The following is an 18,554-nucleotide window of genomic DNA, read 5'->3' as shown; positions in this document are numbered from 1 at the left end:
TAGCCTCCATGTGTTTGTCTTTTTTACGTTTTTTTCCCTGTAATTCATTTCTAATCTCATAGCGTTGTGGTCAGAAAAGATGCTTGATATGATTTCAATTTTCTTAAATTTACTGAGGCTTGATTTGTGACCCAAGATGTGATCTATCCTGGAGAACGTTCCGTGCGCACTTGAGAAGAACGTGTAATCTGCTGTTTTTGGGTGGAATGTCCTATATATATCAATTAAATCTATCTGGTCTATTGTGTCATTTAAAGCTTCTGTTTCCTTATTTATTTTCATTTTGGATGATCTGTCCATTGGTGTAAGTGAGGTGTTAAAGTCCCCCACTATTACTGTGTTACTGTCGATTTCCTCTTTTATAGCTGTTAGCAGTTGCCTTATGTATTGAGGTGCTCCTATGTTGGGTGCATATATATTTATAATTGTTATATCTTCTTCTTGGATTGATCCCTGGATCATTATGTAGTGTCCTTCCTTGTCTCTTGTAACATTCTTTATTTTAAAGTCTATTTTATCTGATACGAGTATAGCTACTCCAGCTTTCTTTTGATTTCCATTTGCATGGAATATCTTTTTCCATCCCCTTACTTTCAGTCTGTATGTGTCCCTAGGTCTAAAGTGGGTCTCTTGTAGACAGCATATATATGGGTCTTGTTTTTGTATCCATTCAGCCAGTCTATGTCTTTTGGTTGGGGCATTTAATCCATTCACGTTTAAGGTAATTATCGATATGTATGTTCCTATGACCATTTTCTTAATTGTTTTGGGTTTGTTTTTGTAGGTCCTTTTCTTCTCTTGTGTTTCCCACTTAGAGAAGTTCCTTTAGCATTTGTTGTAGAGCTGGTTTGGTGGTGCTGAATTCTCTTAGCTTTTGCTTGTCTGTAAAGCTTTTGATTTCTCCATCAAAGCTAAATGAGATCCTTGCTGGGTAGAGTAATCTTGGTTGTAGGTTCTTCCCTTTCATCACTTTAAGTATATCATGCCACTCCCTTCTGGCTTGCAGAGTTTCTGCTGAGAAATCAGCTGTTAACCTTATGGGAGTTCCCTTGTATGTTATTTGTCGTTTTTCCCTTGCTGCTTTCAATAATTTTTCTTGGGCTTTAATTTTTGCCACGTTGATTACTATGTGTCTCGGCGTGTTTCTCCTTGGGTTTATTCTGTATGGGACTCTCTGCGCTTCCTGGACTTGGGTGGCTATTTCCTTTCCCATGTTAGGGAAGTTTTCGACTATAATCTCTTCAAATATTTTCTCTGGTCCTTTCTCTCTCTCTTCTCCTTCTGGGACCCCTATAATGCGAATGTTGTTGCGTTTAATGTTGTCCCAGAGGTCTCTTAGGCTGTCTTCATTTCGTTTCATTCTTTTTTCTTTAGTCTGTTCCGCAGCAGTGAATTCCACCATTCTGTCTTCCAGGTCACTTATCCGTTCTTCTGCCTCAGTTATTCTGCTATTGATTCCTTCTAGTGTAGTTTTCATTTCGGTTATTGTATTGGTCATCTCTGTTTGTTTGTTCTTTAATTCTTCTAGGTCTTTGTTAACCATTTCTTGCATCTTCTCAATCTTTGCCTCCATTCTTATTCCGAGGTCCTGGATCGTCTTCACTATCATTATTCTGAATTCTTTTTCTGGAAGGTTGCCTATCTCCACTTCATTTAGTTGTTTTTCTGGGGTTTTTTCTTGTTCCTTCATCTGGTACATGGCCCTCTGCCTTTTCATCTTCTCTATCTTTCTGTCACTGTGGTTTTTGGTCCACAGGCTGCAGGATTGTAGTTTCTCTTGCTTCTGCTGTCTGCCCTCTCTGGTGGTTGAGGCTATCTAAGAGGCTTGATGGGAGGCTCTGGTCCTGACTATTTCTTAAAATCTCATTGATAGGTATTTAATATGATTTTTAAAAATTTATTTATTTATTTAATTTATTTATTTTTGGCTGCGTTGGGTCTTCCTTGCTGCGTGTGTGCTTTCTCCAGTTGCGGTGAGCGGGGGCTACTCTTCGTTGCGGTGCGTGGGCTTCTCATTGCGGTGGCTTCTCTTGTTGCGGAGCACGGGCTCTAGGCGCGCGGGCTTCAGTAGTTGGGGCACGAGGACTCAGTAGTTGTGGCTTTTGGGCTCTAGAGCGCAGGCTCAGTAGTTGTGGCGCACGGGCTTCATTGCTCCGCGGCGTGTGGGAACTTCCCGGACCAGGGCTTGAACCCTTGTCCCCTGCATTGGCAGGCGGATTCTTAACCACTGCGCCAGCAGGGAAGCCCAGGCTCCAGCCTTTTTAAAAATGTGTTCCTTCCACCTTCGTGGAGCCGGCGTAGGGGATGGGGAGGAGTGAGAACCCGATTGGCAGGGGTCCGGTCGCAACCCCGGAAGGGGACGGGGGACGATCTAAGAGGTGGCACCGGGCCACAGTCGACCCCCAGTGACAGCTAACAGCTGCAGTGCTGCCCCTTCCTGCCCCAGGACCTGAGCTCAGGTCCCGGGGCGGCTGGAGAAACGCACTGTTTTTTGGTGAGGTGCTCTTACTTACTGTGTGGAGCTGCTCCGGCTGCCCCGGCGACCACACCCCTGCAGGGCCCTGTGCCCGTCCTCCCTGCCCCCTGCCCAGGGCTCGGAGAACAGCAGTCTCTGTGGGGCAACCCGCTTCCAAGCCCTTCAGTGACCACGGAGGACTGGGAACAGGCTGGGCTACCGGGGAGCCTGGGCATCCAACACCTGAGCTCAGTCCTGGGGGCTCACGTGAGGGCAGGGGCTGGGGGTTGCGGGCGGTGAGCGGAGGGGCCTCCAGCCGGCATCAGCCTGGGCCCTGGACCCGGGGAAAGGCCTCACCCTCTCAGTCCTGACCTGCCGCTCAGGAACCCTGTGGCCCACCAGCCCGAGGCTTGTGTCGCCCGCCATGGACTGCCCGGCACACAGCTGGGGTGCCAACGCCACACCTGGATTTTGCACGGGGACCACCTGGGGGCTCGGTGCACAGGAAGACGAGCAGCCCCCAGGCCCCGACACGCCCCTTCCATATCCATCGAGAGGTGCCTGATGGAAGGCCGGCTGTGCTCCTTTTCAAGCCCCAGGGAATTCACACGAACAGCCCTCCCGGCCACGGGGTGCCTGCCCACCGGCTCTGGGCCTGCGACCAGCCCAGAACACAGAAGGCACCGAAGTGGGTGCAGGGAGCTGAGCCGGGGCTGCAGAAGGGCAGACACCACAGCCTGGTCCACAACCGACTGCCCTAGGGCGGGTGAGAACGGGCGGGCAGGCTGAGGGGAGGACAGAGCGTGGCACCGCCTGCCCGCCTGGGCCACGGGGAGAAGGTCGGGGCGCCGCCCGCGCGCTCGCTCCGCTGCCTGGCGTCCTTTGTGGGGGCGAAGGGCCGGAGGCAGGGCTCCCGAGGAGCTCAAAGGCCCGGGAAGGACACACGGGACGGTCCAGAGCCACCCTACCGCTCCAGTGGTGCAGCACCCTCTCTGAATTCCTACTGCCACCAAAACACATCCCTAAGGCCTTTGGGAAGAATCGCTAGGACCCAGGAAGGCAGCCCCCTGCTGTGGTCCAGACTTCAGCAGCTGCCGATGATCAGAGGGAGCCAGCCGGCCGGCCTTGAGCAGGAGGACAGGACACGGGGACAGGGACAGCCACAGCCGGGCTTCCCACAGCTGTGCCCACCGCCAGAACCAGCTCCAGCCAATCACAGCCCCCGAGATGCCAAACAGTGACGGGCGAGAGGCTGGCAGGAAACTGACACCCCCTCACTGGAGAGCCTGCCCGGCCGGGGTGCGGGGCACCATCCCCGTCTGAACTCACCCCACAGCTCAGCCATCTCCCAGTGACCCAGACGCGTCACCACGGCCCCAGGGCTGATCCCCGACCAAGGTCAGAACTCCCCCCAGTGTGACGGCCCCCATGCCACTCCTGTGGTGGAAGGGACGGCAGGCAGAGACCAGGAGTAGAGTCTTTTTATTAACGGCTGCGTTTTCAAAGAACCGTTTTGTTACCAGGAAAGCTCCCCAGGAAGGGATTGCATTAGTGCAACAAGGGGGAGCCTTGATGCCAGGCTCTCCAGACACTTCCAGGTGGAGACTTTTGGCCTAGGCCGGCCGCCGGGGACTCAGGGGCTGGGAGGACACGCGGCCCCTCCCCCGCCCCGACGGGGCGCTAAGGCACCCGGCCCGCCTGGGTGGGCAAAACCCCGTGCCTTCAGCAGGCCGGCGGCTTGCAGCCCTCAACCTGCAGCCCTTTGCTCAGGAGGAAGGCGTCCTGCGTGGGGTCACAACCCAGGAAGAGCTTCACCATGCCCTTGGCATCCTCGGAGCCCCCTGGCCTCAGAATGCAGCTTCTGTAGTCCATGGCAACCTGACGAGAGGGGGTGGGGCTGCAGGAGGGTGGAGCACCCCCTTCACTGAGGGTGTGGGTGTGGCCACCTCTGCTGTGACTCAAGAAAGGGCAGGGGAGCAGGGGGTCCAGGGCAGGGCCCTCAGAGCCTGGCAGGCCCAGGCGGGCGGCACAAGCATCTAGGCCCAGGCCAAGGACCTCCGTGTTGGTCTGCATGGCAGGCTGGCCTCTCACCTTGCCACTCAGGACGCCCTCCCGCTTGAAACGTGTGTGGAACGTGTCCGCGGAGTACACCTCGCTGCACAGGTAGCCATAGGACTGGGCGTCGTAGCTTCCTGCCAGGTGGCCGAAGGTCGCAAGCAGGTGGGTCCCTGGGACACACGCGGAGAAGCTCCTGCCCGGCCCCCTGGCCGCTCCGTGCCCCTTCCCCAGAGAGGGGGCCTCAAAGCAGCCCTGTCTGAGTCCCCTGCCACTAGAGGGAGTATTGGCCCAACACTTCTGGAAAACGGGGACCTTGCGGGCAACTCAGTGGAGGGACACAAATAAATTTTTGCCGACTTTCTGCTGAAGCTCACGAGGGTTCACCCCGAAGCCTCTTACAAGGTCAGCTGCCCGAGGCTCCGAGGGATGAGTCAGGGCTCACCTTCCAGCACGGGGAGAGCGCGGGTTCAAGCGCTCACGAGGGAGTGAACTGCGTCTCCGCACCGACACGCACGGGCAAACCTCGTCGACGCGTTCCGTCCGGGGTATGAAGCCCTCTCCTGCCTCTTCCAGGCTCTCCAGAAAGCACGTGCAGATACGCCCACCCCACCCTCGGACTCCGCGGGCCACAGCTGGAGGGACCAGCCCAGGAACCGAGGCAGGAAGAGGCCAGAGGTCAGCGGGCCTCGGCCAGAGCCCGTCAGTCGGTCCCCCTTCACACACCACCAGAGGATCCTCTTGACCTGGGCAGTAGCCGCCAAGCGACCGCTAAGGTGGGCCCGGCGTGCACTTGGCTACCTGGCGTGGCTGGGACCCCGAGGACCTCCTGGCAGAGGCGGGCATTCTCCTGGGCCGGGTCCGCGGGCGTCTGCGTGTGCAGGGCCTTGTCCACCTTGGCCAGGACGATCTGGCGCAGGTTGAAGAGGCCTGGAGGGCGGGAGGAAGGAGACGGGGGGCTGGCACTGTGTGCAGGCCGCGCTTTCCAGCCGGGCGGTCCGGGAGCCCCTTTCCTTTCCCTCGGCCCGACCGCACCGGGGTTGGCCAGCCGGGACTTGATGAGTTGGCCAGCAGCTCTGGGGGACGGCGCTGCCCGTGCCCCACCGAGACTGGCAGCAACGCCAGGGCTTCACAGGGCGCGGCGCTCCCGGCCCCAGAGCCTTCCCTCTGGTTCTCATCACCGGCTGTCGCCAGAGTCGCAGGTAACGTGCCTTTCTTGTCGTTTGTCTTTTTTCCGGCCCTCAGCCACGCAAAGGTGTGAAGCCCTGACACTCGCTGCCACGTGGATGCACCCTGAGAACACGATGCTCAGCGAGACAAGTCAGACACAGAAGGGCACACAGGGTGTGACCCCACTGAGGGGGAACATCCAGAACAGGTAGATCCACAGAGTCAGAGTGGGTTCCTGGTTGTTAGGGGCAGGGGGCGGGGAGGGAATGATAACTAAGGGCGTGACGGACATTTTTGGGGTGAGGGAAATGTTCCAAAACAGGGCAGTAGTGACGGCTGCACAGCTCAGTAAAGTGTCCCCACGCGCTCCGGTGCAGCCTGTGAGAGCATCGCTCTCAGGACGAAGGGCTGACCGCAGGAAGACTGAAGGAGCACTGGGTCCTGGGCCCAGACGCTCAGCTGGGGACACCCCCGCCCCCCCGGTGGGGAAGTCCCTGGGACTTGCTGAGCCTCCACCGAGACTGGCAGCAGCCCCAGGGCCTCACAGGGCGCGGCGCTCCCGGCCCCAGAGCCTTCCCTCTGGTTCTCATCACCGGCTGTCGCCAGAGTCGCAGGTAACGTGCCTTTCTTGTCGTTTGTCTTTTTTCCGGCCCTCAGCCACGCAAAGGTGTGAAGCCCTGACACTCGCTGCCACGTGGATGCACCCTGAGAACACGATGCTCAGCGAGACAAGTCAGACACAGAAGGGCACACGGTGTGACCCCACTGAGGGGGAACATCCAGAACAGGTAGATCCACAGAGTCAGAGTGGGTTCCTGGTTGTCAGGGGCAGGGGAGGGGAGGGAATGATAACTAAAGGCGTGAGGGACATTTTTGGGGTGAGGGAAATGTTCCAAAACAGGGCAGTAGTGACGGCTGCACAGCTCAGTAAAGTGTCCCCACGCGCTCCGGTGCAGCCTGTGAGAGCATCGCTCTCAGGACGAAGGGCTGACCGCAGGAAGACTGAAGGAGCACTGGGTCCTGGGCCCAGACGCTCAGCTGGGGACACCCCCGCCCCCCCGGTGGGGAAGTCCCTGGGACTTGCTGAGCCTCCACCGAGACTGGCAGCAGCCCCAGGGCCTCACAGGGCACGGCGCTCCCGGCCCCAGAGCCTACCCTCTGGTTCTCATCACCGCCTGTCACCAGACTTGCATGCAACGTTCCTTTCTTTTCTTTTGTCTTTTTAAAGGCAACTCTTGAATACACGTATTTAACATGCAGGGAACCAGTCCTGACTCCTTGATCTGCGGCTTCCAGGCTCCAGAGTCTCGAGGACATCCACTTCCATTTTCTTACACGCCCTGTGCGTGGGGTTTGATGATGGAAACTGACACCGAGGGCGTCACCACGTGCGGGGTGACATCAGCGGAAGAATCCCGTGGCGAGGGCCTGCCTGAGAACCACGGGAGAGCCCGGGCCCTCCCCGCCCCCTGCCTGCAGCCCCGCGCCCGCACCCACCTGGGAGCGGAGCTGGTGCATCGCTTGCCAGAACTCATGGAAGTAGGTCTCCAGCTCATCATGCTGCAACAGGGAGGGCGGGTTGGGCATAGACTTGGTGAAGTTGGCCACCATGGCCGCGATGGCAATCTGGCGCCTCCCATCCTGCTGCAGGCAGCCCGGCTGCAGGCCAAAGCAGGCCATGTGCCCAGACTTCCCTTCCCTGGGGAGGGACGCGGGTGAGGCCCCGCTTCCACAGAGGAGCCCTGGCCCACGGCCGACAGGTTCCCCCACGCATGCACCGAGGGTAGAGGTCCAGGTAGAACTTGCCGATGGATGACCTTGTCCGCGGCCGCGTCCCGGACCGTGTAGAGCCTCACATCTCCGTGACACACGTTGGCACCCTCCTCCAGGTCGAAGGTCAGCCCCAGCAGCTCCTGGGAGATGCCCAGCTACCCGCGCGTGACCACCTGCATGGGGAAGGACTCATCGAGCAGGTATTGGTCCACGTGGTAGCGCGTCTCCTCCCCCTGGTTCATGTAGCAGCACAGGTCCTAGACGTTGATGGGCCCGTCAAAGTGCAGGCCCCGCCTCTGGCACTTGGCCTTCTTTAGGTCCAGGATCACGGCCGCTCCTGCTCCCCGAGGGGCTTCAGCTTCTGGGCCAGCTCATCTGCGGGCGGAGGGGAGAGGTTCGGCTATGTCCCTGTGGCAGCCTCCCAGCCGCCACCCACCCCACGCCCCTCGAGGCAGAATGAAGGGTTGGGGAAGGCGACCCCCAAGGGCTGACACAGTCGGGTCTCAGGCAGCACCACGTCCAGTCAAGGTCCGCCTGACCCTCGGGGAGGCGGGGTTACCTAGGAAAGTGGCCACCACCTGGCTGGTCTTGGCCATGTTCATCTCCAGCACGGAGTCGGCACGCGTGCTGAACCCCAGCAGGCGGGACTTCTGAGCCTGCAGCCTTACCAGCTCCCCGAGGATCGCGCAGTTCTCCTGGAACCCAGAGACGGCCAGCGCTGGGGACCGTGGGCCACGCCCTCCCCACGGGCCCCGGGCCAGGTCTCTGAGGGCGGGCAGGGCTCTCAGGCCACTGGCGGGCACAGCCAATCCCCCTCCCTCCTCCTCCTGGCCCGGATTTCTAGACACTTTGGTGCTGTCCTAACACGTGGTCTTTATGAACACAGGTCCTTTTGGAACCAGAAACGGCGTGAACTGTGATGAGCTCTAAGGCCAAGGGCAGGAAGAAATGTGACCAGGCTCTCCAGGAGCCACCCAGGGGCCTCCCCGGGCTCAACAATACAGACTCGGCTGCCGTGCAGACAGCAGGTCATCCCCACGGCGCCCGAACACCCAGCCCCCTGGACGGCGAGACGCCTGTTGCTGCAGGTGGCCCGGGGCTGGCTGGTGAGGCCCGGCCCCAGGCGTACGCCACCTTCTCTGGGGCCACCTCTCCGGCTCTGCGGTGGGGTTCTCCTGGGAGCCCCCAGTCACCACAGGACCAACGTGGCCTGTCTGCAGCCCAAGAAGGTGGGGACACAGGACTGTCCCCCATGCCCCCCACATCACCCACGAGGCCGAGCAAGCACCAGTGGTGTCTGCGGGGAAGATGAAGGGCTCACGCACAGCCCCCATCTACTGAAGATGCTGAACAGGAGAAGCACAGACTGCAGCCACACGCGGTATGGACCAAACGCAAGTGTCCTTGCAGGAACCGATGTCTGAATGTCAAGGCCGTACCCGGGCCACAGTGAGAAGGCCCAGACCCCACGCAAGGCACAGAGAGGAGATGGGGGGAACATCTGCGAATCTGAGCTCATCGGGCATCACCCCAGAAGGAGAGGGAGAGGAGGAGGGAGAGGGAGAGGGAGAGGGAGGGAGGTACAGACGTCTCTCCCTTCCCTGGGGGTTCTCTAGTGCAGCCAAGGCTGAAAAGCACTGCATTTCGGGAGATGGGTCCTCGTGGAAAAGTTAAATAGTAGCTCATGGCATTATCAACACATATTAAAAAGGCCCCAAATCTTGGGGAGTCAGGGAGGGGAGCTGGCGGCTGCCTCGTAAAGGAGGAGAGATTGGGCGTCAGAGGAGGTGCCTGTGCAGCCCGCCGCCGCTGCCCAGGACCCCGCAGACTTCATCTCCCAGCTGTGGTCCCGGGCTGGAAGGCAGCGGGGAGGTCAAGCCGTCCAAGCATCAACGTTGACTTCAGGGCTGATCTAAAAGGCGCCTGGTGTTTGTTGAAGCAGAAGAAAGAGAAAGCAGTGGGGAGAGGAGGGGAGAGGGAGGGAGCCCCCATCAGCCCTTCTCCCTCTCTCCCTCTCTGTCTCCCTCTCTCCCTCCTTCCCTCCCTCCCTCTACCTCCCTGCTTCTCACTCTCACTCTCCCTCCATCTCTCCCTCTGCCTCTCTCCCTCTCCCTCTTTCCCTCTCCCTCTCTCCCTGTCCCCCTTTCCCTGTCCCTGTTTCCCTGTTCTGCTCTTCCGATACCTCATTCCCTCTCCCTCTCTCCCTCTCTCCCTCTCGTGCTCCCTCTCCCTCTCCCTCCACCTCCTTCCCTCTCCGGAGAGGGTGCCTGCTTCCTTCTCTGTCTCCCTCTCTGGAGAGGGAAGGAGGTGGAGGGAGAGGGATAGAGGGAGGGAGGGAAAGACAAAGGCGTCTCTCCCTCCCTCCCTCCCTCCCTCTCTCCCTCCCTCTCTCCATCTCCCTCACTCCCTCCCAGAGATGGAGAGACAGAGGAAGAGGCAGAGACAAGGGAGAGGGAGAGAGAGGGGGAAGGGAGGGAGAGAGAGAGAGGTGTCTTCCTCCCTCCCTTTCCCTCTCTCCCTCCCTCTCTCCCTCTCCTGCTCCCTCTCCCTCTCTGGAGAGGGAAGGAGGTGGAGGGAGAGAGAGCAGGAGAGGGAGGGGGGAGAGAGAGGGGGAGAGGGAGAGAGGGATAGAGGGAGGGAAGGAAAGACAAAGACGTCTCTCCCTCCCTCCCTCTATCCGTCTCTCCCTCCCTTTATCCCTCTCTCGCTCCCTCTCTCCCACTCCCTCGCTCCCTCTCCTCCCTCTCCCTCTCCCTCCGTCTCTCCATCTCCCTCACTCCCTCCCAAAGATGGAGAGACAGAGGAAGAGGCAGAGACAAGGGAGAGGGAGAGGGAGAGAGAGGGGGGAGGGAGGGAGAGAGAGAGAGGTGTCTTCTTCCCTCCCTTTCCCTCTCTCCCTCCCTCTCTCCCTCTCCTGCTCCCTCTCCGTCTCTGGAGAGGGAAGGAGGTGGAGGGAGAGAGAGCAGGAGAGGGAGGGGGGAGAGGGAGAGAGAGGGAGAGAGGGATAGAGGGAGGGAAGGAAAGACAAAGTCGTCTCTCCCTCCCTCCCTCTATCCCTCTCTCCCTCCCTTTATCCCTCTCTCGCTCCCTCTCTCCCACTCCCTCGCTCCCTCTCCTCCCTCTCCCTCTCCCTCCGTCTCTCCATCTCCCTCACTCCCTCCCAGAGACGGAGGAAGAGGCAGAGACAAGGGAGAGGGAGAGAGAGAGAGAGGGGGGAGGGAGGGAGAGAGAGAGAGGTGTCTTCCTCTCTCCCTTTCCCTCTCTCCCTCCCTCTCTCCCTCTCCTGCTCCCTCTCCCTCTCTGGAGAGGGAAGGAGGTGGAGGGAGAGAGAGCAGGAGAGGGAGGGGGGAGAGGGAGAGAGAGGGAGAGAGGGAGGGAAGGAAAGACAAAGACGTCTCTCCCTCCCTCCCTCTATCCCTCTCTCCCTCCCTTTATCCCTCTCTCGCTCCCTCTCTCCCACTCCCTCGCTCCCTCTCCTCCCTCTCCCTCTCCCTCCATCTCTCCATCTCCCTCACTCCCTCCCAGAGACGGAGGAAGAGGCAGAGACAAGGGAGAGGGAGAGGGAGAAGGAGAGAGAGGGGGGAGAGAGGGAGAGAGAGAGAGGTCTCTTCCTCCCTCACTTTCCCTCTCTCCTTCTTCTCTCCCTCTCCCTCTCTCCCCCCTCCCTCTGCTCCTCTCCCTCATCTCTGCCTCTCCCTCCATCTCTCCCTGTCTGAGAGGGAATGAGGGAGCGGGAGAGACGGAGGGAGAGGGAGAGACGGAGGGAGCGGGAGAGACGGAGGGAGAGGGAGAAGGAGGGAGGGAGAGGGAGAGAGGAAGGGAAAGGGAGAGGGAGGGAGGGCGAGACATCTCTCCCTCTCCCTCTCCCTCTCCCTTTCCCTTCCTCTCCCTCTCCTAGAGGGAGGGAGGGAGAGGGAGAGACAGAGGGAGAGGAGAGGGAGGGAGCGAAGGAGAGGGGGAGTCGGAGAAGGAGGTAGGGAGAAGGAGAGAGGGTGCCTGCTTCCCTCTCTGTCTCCCTCCCTCCCTCTCCGTGTCCCTCTCTCCCCCCTCTCCCTCTCCCTCTGTCTCTCCCTCTCTGGGAGGGAGAGAGGGAGAGGGAGCAGGAGGGAAAATGATGGAGGGATGGAGAGGGAGAGAGGGTGAGGGAGAGAAGGAGAGGAGGAGGAGAGAGGCAGAGGGAGGGAGGAAGAGACCTCTCCCTCCCTCCCTCTGCCTCCCTCCTTCTCCTCCCTCTTCTCCCTCTCTCTCCAACTCTCCCTCTCCCTCCGTCTCTCCATCTCCCTCACTCCCTCCCAGAGAGGGAGAGACAGAGGTAGAGGCAGAGCGGAACACGGAAACAAGGACAGGGAAACAGGCACAGGGAGAGAGGCAGGGACAGAGGGAGAGGAGAGGGAAGAGGGAGAGGAAAGAGGGAGAGGAAAGAGAGAGAGGGAGGGAGAGAGGGAGAGACAGATGGAGAGAGAGGGAGGGAGAGAGAGAGAGGGAGAGGGAAAGAGGTAGAGGGAGAGCAGAACAGGGAAAGAGGGACAGGGAGGGAGAGAGGGAGGAGAGGAAGCAGGGAGAAAAGAGAGAAAGAACACACCATCTACATTTCTGTCAGATGACACCGGGGATCCTTACACAACCAGGAGAAAATAACACAGGGAGGCTCTTTCTCAGCTGGAACTGGCACTGCAGAGGGGGCCAAACACCACCAGGCTGGCCACACATGTCCAGCCGCCGCTCCAGCCCCGTCAGCCGTGAGTCCGGTCACCAGGGCTCTGAGTGTCTGCTCCAGGGAGCTGGGGTTCACCCTCTCACCGGGGAGGCCGGGCCAAGACCGCGGGGCCCCGGGCTGGACACATAGGGGGAAAAGCATCCCCACAGGACAGCTTGTGCGAGCAGATTCAGCTGCCAGATTCTAGAGGCCCGGGACCACCCTGTGGCCCGTGAAAAACAGGAGGCCACGAGGGTCTTGCATCGTGATTCCTGTCCGTTGGACTGTAAAGTTTATGTAGGGAATCTTGCAAACAGTGGTAACAAGGCTGAATTGGAACGAGATTTAGGCTATTACGGACCACTCTGAAGTGTGTGGGTTGCTAAAAGCCCTCCCGGCTTCGCTCTTGTTGAATGTGAAGATCCCCGAGATGCAGCCGATGCTGTCCGAGAACTAGATGGGAGAACACTATGTGGCTGCCGAGTAAGAGTGGACCTGTCGAATGGGGAAAAGAGAAGTCGAAATCGTGACCGCCTCCTTCTTGGGGTCGTCGCCCTCGAGATGATTATCGGAGGAGGAGTCCTCCACCTCCCACACATCTCCAAGATGGAGAGCCTTCTCCGTCAGCCAGAGCAGGTCCCTTTCTAGATATAGGAGAAGAGAGAGATGACTGTCCCAGGAGAGAAATCACAAGCCGTCCCGATCTTTCTCTAGGTCTCCTAGCCGATCTAGGTCAAATGAAAGGAAATAGAAGACCACTTTGCAAGAGGAGTGGTGTACAGGCAATAACTTCATTTGACAGGAGTATGTACAGAAAATTCAAGTTTGGTTTGAGACTTCTGAAGCTTGGTGCACTTTTTAAATGTTTTAGTTGTTCACATTTGTTTGTCTCTTGGGACAGTGACCCATAAAGGTGTCATTCTCTATGGTTTGAAATGGGTCACATGAGGCATGTGATATGAAGAGTTGTTACCTTCCAATGTTCCCTTAAGCAAAATTGAATTTGCTTTGAATTTTTGGTCTTGCCTAGACTGATAATAAAACTTTAACTCCTGCCCACCTAAAGTGTGATGTTTACTATTATGGAAACAACACTGGCAAACATGGAAAAGACTTTCTGTAGCTGGGATATGGTATGCAGCTGTAGTTAAGCAAGCAGTCTTTAAAAGGTGCTGTGAACACAAGCCAGCAGGTAAAAATGAAAGCCGCACCCTTACCCTAGATTAGAGGTTTAAAAATTCCACTAGTCTTCACACGGGACAAGAGGTTGTCCAGGGAGTTGAGAATCTAAGAAGTTTCAAGGAAGTTAGTTTACCTTTGAGTTAGGTCATAAGTCCCCTCTGTGATTGCTGTACATGAATACATAGCTCTTTGTAATATTTTTTGGAAATCTGAGATGATCAAGATACCAATGTCCTGCCGGATTAAGAGTATTGTAGAGCTGAACTTTGAGTTACTGTGCAATTTTTTTTTTCATGCTGTCATTTGTAATATGTTTTGTGAGAATCCTTGGGATTAAAGTTTTGGTTGCAAAAGAAAAGAAGAAAAGAAAAGAATCCGCCTGCCAGTGCAGGGGACACAGGTTCAAGCCCTGGTCCGGGAAGATCCCAGGTGCCGCAGATCAACTAAGCCCGTGGGCCACAACTACTGAGCCTGCGCTCTAGATCCTGGGAGCCAGAACTACTGAGCCCCCACGCACAACTACAGAAGCCCGCACGCAACGAAGACCCAACGCAGCAAAAAAAAAAAAAAAAAAAAAAAAGACGCTACTGGCCAGGTGATCAAGGGTAAAATCATTTGTCATAAGTCCCGTTGATGGTGTGTATCCTTGACGTGACCTGAGGAGAATGGCATTTTTATCTCTGTCTGGATCTTCCGCCCCAAACCCCATAACTCCAGACCAACCATAAGAAAACATCAGAAAACAAACAGACAAACAAATTGAGGGACAAAATACCTGACCAGTCCTCCTCAAAACTTTCAAGGTATCAAAACCCAGGGACATCTGAGAAATGTCACAGCCCAGAGGAGACTGGGACAGAAAAAGGATGTTAGGGGAAAACTAGGGAAATGCTAATGAAGTGTGGACTTTAGTTAATAACAATGTATCCATCTTGGTTCCTTAGTTGGATAAACATGTCATACTAACGTACTAACGTGTTGGAGATAGGGTTACTGGGTCAGGGTCCACGGCACTCTACACTCTGTACAGATCTTTGCCACTTTTTTGTAACTCTAAGCTATTCTAAAATTAAGCGAGTACTGAACAGAGATAAGAATGTTATTTCCCTGATTTGAACATGCCTGAGTTTCTTTTCATGGTCACATTTTTGCTATCTGGATGTGTCTTGGAATCAGTAGCAAAGGAGAGTTGCCAGCCCCTGGAAAGATGTGGGTGGTTTGCAGGTGGCTTGCTCTGGAGCTGAAGACCACGGTGGGAAGTCTGCAGCCTCGGGCTGCACTTAGAACCATGGGAGGGGATGGGCCAGCTCAGTTAGGGATGGAACCTATAAGTAAAACTTTTTTCTTTTCCATTATGGCTTATCACAGGATGTTGAATATAGTTCCCTGTGCTAGACAGTAGGATGTTGTAGTTTATCCATCCTATATTTAATAGTTTGCATCTGCTAACCCCAAACTCCCAATCCAACCCTCCCTCACTCTTTCTCCCCCTTGGCAACCACAAGTCTGTTCTCTATGTCTGTGAGTCTGTTTTTGTTTCGTAGACGAGTTCATTTGTGTCGTATTTTAGATTTCACATATAAGTGAGATCATATGATATGTGTCTTTCTCTTCTGACTTACTTCACTTAGTATGGTAATCTCTAGGTCCATCCACATTGCTGCAAATAGCATTATTTCATTCTTTTTATGGCTGGATAATATCCCATTGTATATATGTACCACATCTTCTTTATCCATTCATCCATCAGTGGACATTTAGGTAGCTTCCATGTCTTGGCTATTGTAAATAGTGCTGCAATGAACATTGGGGTGCATGTATCTTGTCTTTCTTTTTTTTTTCTTTCTTCCTTTCTTCCTCCCTTTCTTTCCTCCTTTCTTTCTTTCTTCCTTTCTTCCTTTATTTCTTTCTTCCTTTCTTTCTTCCTTGCTTCCTTCCCTTCTTTCTTTCTTTCTCTCTCTCCCTCTCTCTCTTTCTTTCTTTTTCTTTCTTTCTTTCTTTTTTTTTTTTGTCACACAGCATGTGAGATCTTAGTTCCCTGACCAGAGATGGAACCCATGCCCCCCGCACTGGAAGCACGGAGTCTTAACCACTGGAGCACCAAGGAGATCCCAGGGGTGTGTGTATAGTTTTGAATTAGAGTTTTCTCCAGATCTATGCCCAGGAGTGGAATTGTGGGACCCTATGGCAGCTGTATCTGTTGCTGCACGTCTCACATCAACCACCTGCACTCCAATCCTTGCTCTCAACGTCATCTTTGGGGAACCCAACCTGCGACAGGGACCTTGACAAGAAGAAATGGCTCAGGGAAAAGCTACCTGCACAGGGAGGAGATAGAGGCCATCGCCCCTGGGGTGCGGCGCGGAGAGTGGGCACAGAGATTTGTCATTTCACCCCCGATGCCCATCTCAGCCCTCCTGGCTGCCCCACTCTAGGTCACCTCGGGATACAGAGGTGACCCGGTTAGAGTCCCTGCCTGTGCAGGAATCTGGGGGCACCAGCGGGTCTGAATAATATTAGTGCAGGGTCTCCCCTGCGGCACTGGGGTTATTCGGGGCGGGTCATCCTCTGCTGAGGGCCCCTCCTGGGCACTGTGTGGGGTTTAGCAGCAGCCCTGGCCACACCCCTTTGATTCCAGGGGCCCCTCCCCCCCAGTTGTGACAACCACAGATTTTCCCCACACATCACGGAAGAACTGGGTGAGGCGGGGGCAGGATGGCCCTGGGCGAGGACAGCTGTGTTGAAGCAACCAGCCTGGCCCAGGGCAAGGTCTGCCCCAATCCCGTCAGCGCCTGCATTTAGACCTGCCCCTTTCCTCTCCCACCTCCTCTGCCCTGCAGTGGTCTCCGAGACATCATCGCCATGTGATAAATCACACCTTCTCAGTCGACTGTTTGCTGCCCTCGCTAGAACGTGAGCTCTTTGAGGACAGGGATGCTGTTATGTCCCCAGCACCTAGAAGAGTGTCTGCTGTGTAGTAGATGCTTCATAAATACTTGCTGAATAAAGGAGTTGAATAAAGGGATGAGTGGATGGATGAATGAAGGTTACAATGGAAGGAGGGGGGAGATTCCCTTTCTGGCTCTCGGGGGTTGGGAGATCAAGTGAAAGATCCGTCCTAAATAGGCTGATCAGCCTTCTGGGGTTCCCCGGGACTGAGGGTTTCCCCAGAGTTCCAGCGCTCAAACCTGAGCGGTCCTGGGCAAACTGGGGGCGGGTGTTGGTCACCCTATCTAAACACAGTAACAATTCCAGCTGCAATAGCAATGGCCAATGACCTCTATGGTCTTATTGACCATGCACAGTTCTTTACCTGGCAGGGAAGGGTGGGCCGGGATGGGAATTCTGGTGATCCAGGGCGGGTGAGGGCACACCCCGGGCTTGTGTAGGGGAGTCCAGGAAGGTTCTGGAGGAAGTGACAGTGACACAGGGGGGAGGGAGGAGTCTAAGGAAGAACATCCCACATGACAACGTGTGCCAATGGCCCTGGGCCCAAGGTCACACCTGACCAGGGCTTGCCTTTTTTTTTTTTTTTCTAATTTACTTTTTCCCACATGGATATGCAATTGTCCTAATGCCATTTATTGAAAACTCCTTAATTTCCCCACTTTCTGTCATATCAAGTTCTCATAGATCTGTTTCTGGACCTTTATTCTATACCATAGAGCTATACGTCCCGTCCTTGCACGACTAGGGCTGTTTCATCACTATAACTTTATTTTTTATTCATTTATTTTTCTTGGCCATGCCGTGCGGCATGTGGGATCTTATTTCCCTGACCAGGGATCGAACCCGCGCCCCCTGCCAGTGGAAGCTCGGAGTCTTAATCACTGGACCTCCAGGGAAGTCCCCAGGGTTTGCTTTGACATCCATCGAATGGTGGCAGGTGGGCACGGGGAGCAGCTGTCTGTGAGCCATCCTGTGTAGAAATGCAGGCTGGAGGGGAGGACAGATGGAGCGGGAGGGGAAGAAGCGGAGGAGGGAGGGAGGGCGGGCGAGAGACAGACAGAGCATGAAAGCTGAAAAGAGCTCCTAGTGCCGGGAGCCTTGGAGCCAGAGCCTGGGAGCCAGGGTGACTGGCTCTCCTCCCTGGTGTGTGTGTGTGTGTGTTGCGGGGGGTGGCTCTGGGCTTCTCAGGCTGGGAATGGGGTGCACAGAGCAGGGACGGAGCAGGGACCCTTCTCTCTGGGACCTCGTGGGCCATCCTCAGCTCACAAAGCTGAGCCACTCCTGGCCCTACGAGTGGGGGGGCTTATCCTCCCTGTCCCCTGGATCACACCCCCTCACACACAACTTCCCCGTGTGTGTTCCCAGCAACCAAGAGAATCTGTTTTTAAAAGATTTGGGGGAGGGGGGTAAACATACAAACAAGAGCAGAATGGATACTTTTTCAGAATGTGAATGGCTCTGTGTAAGCCCACCCCCAGGGTAACCACAGTCCTGACCTCTAACACCCTTGACGAGTCAGCCTTGGTCTGGGCTTGCGGACCCACGGAAGCTTCCTCATCCCCTCCTTCAGATCCCGTCTCTCCCTTGGCGTCTTTGTGAGAAGCACCCGGGGAAGTGGGACTGCTAGGCTGTACTGCTGCTAGAACTCCACCTGGGCTCCACCAGGCTCCAGCCCCCCACCCTGTGCACCTCTCTGACCCTGAGGCACCTCAACTGGTAGCAGCCGCATCACCTTCCCTCCTGGGACTTGTGACACTTAAGGGAGACACCGCAAGGACAAGCCTTTGGCTCCCTGGCTGGCAAAGAGCAGGTGCTCAATTGTCATAAGTGTCCGTATCAGTGAGGGTTCTCCAGACAAACAGAATCCATAGGGTGTGTGTGTGTATATACACACACACGTACATATGTACACGCGTACAAAAATATACAGCAGTGTATCTATGCAGTATGCATACACACATATACACATATAGTATATACAATACACACCTACCTGTATACACACATATAAAAGGCATAGTTTGTATATCTACAGTATGTATACACACATATGCACATAACATATACAATACCCACATACATAGACACTATACATACACACATATAAAATGCATCGTTTGTATGTATACAGTATGCACACATACGTATAACATATGCAATATACACACCTAGGTACATATATGTCATACATATAGACACACATACAAAGATATTTAGGTGTGTATATAGACAGTATACATACATACACATATAATACATGCAATACGTACACAT

This window comes from Eschrichtius robustus, chromosome 1 (assembly GCF_028021215.1).
Source record: "Eschrichtius robustus isolate mEscRob2 chromosome 1, mEscRob2.pri, whole genome shotgun sequence".
Classification (NCBI taxonomy): domain Eukaryota; kingdom Metazoa; phylum Chordata; class Mammalia; order Artiodactyla; family Eschrichtiidae; genus Eschrichtius; species Eschrichtius robustus.
The sequence above is the reverse complement of the archived record's forward strand: the minus strand, read 5'-3'. Positions refer to the sequence as shown.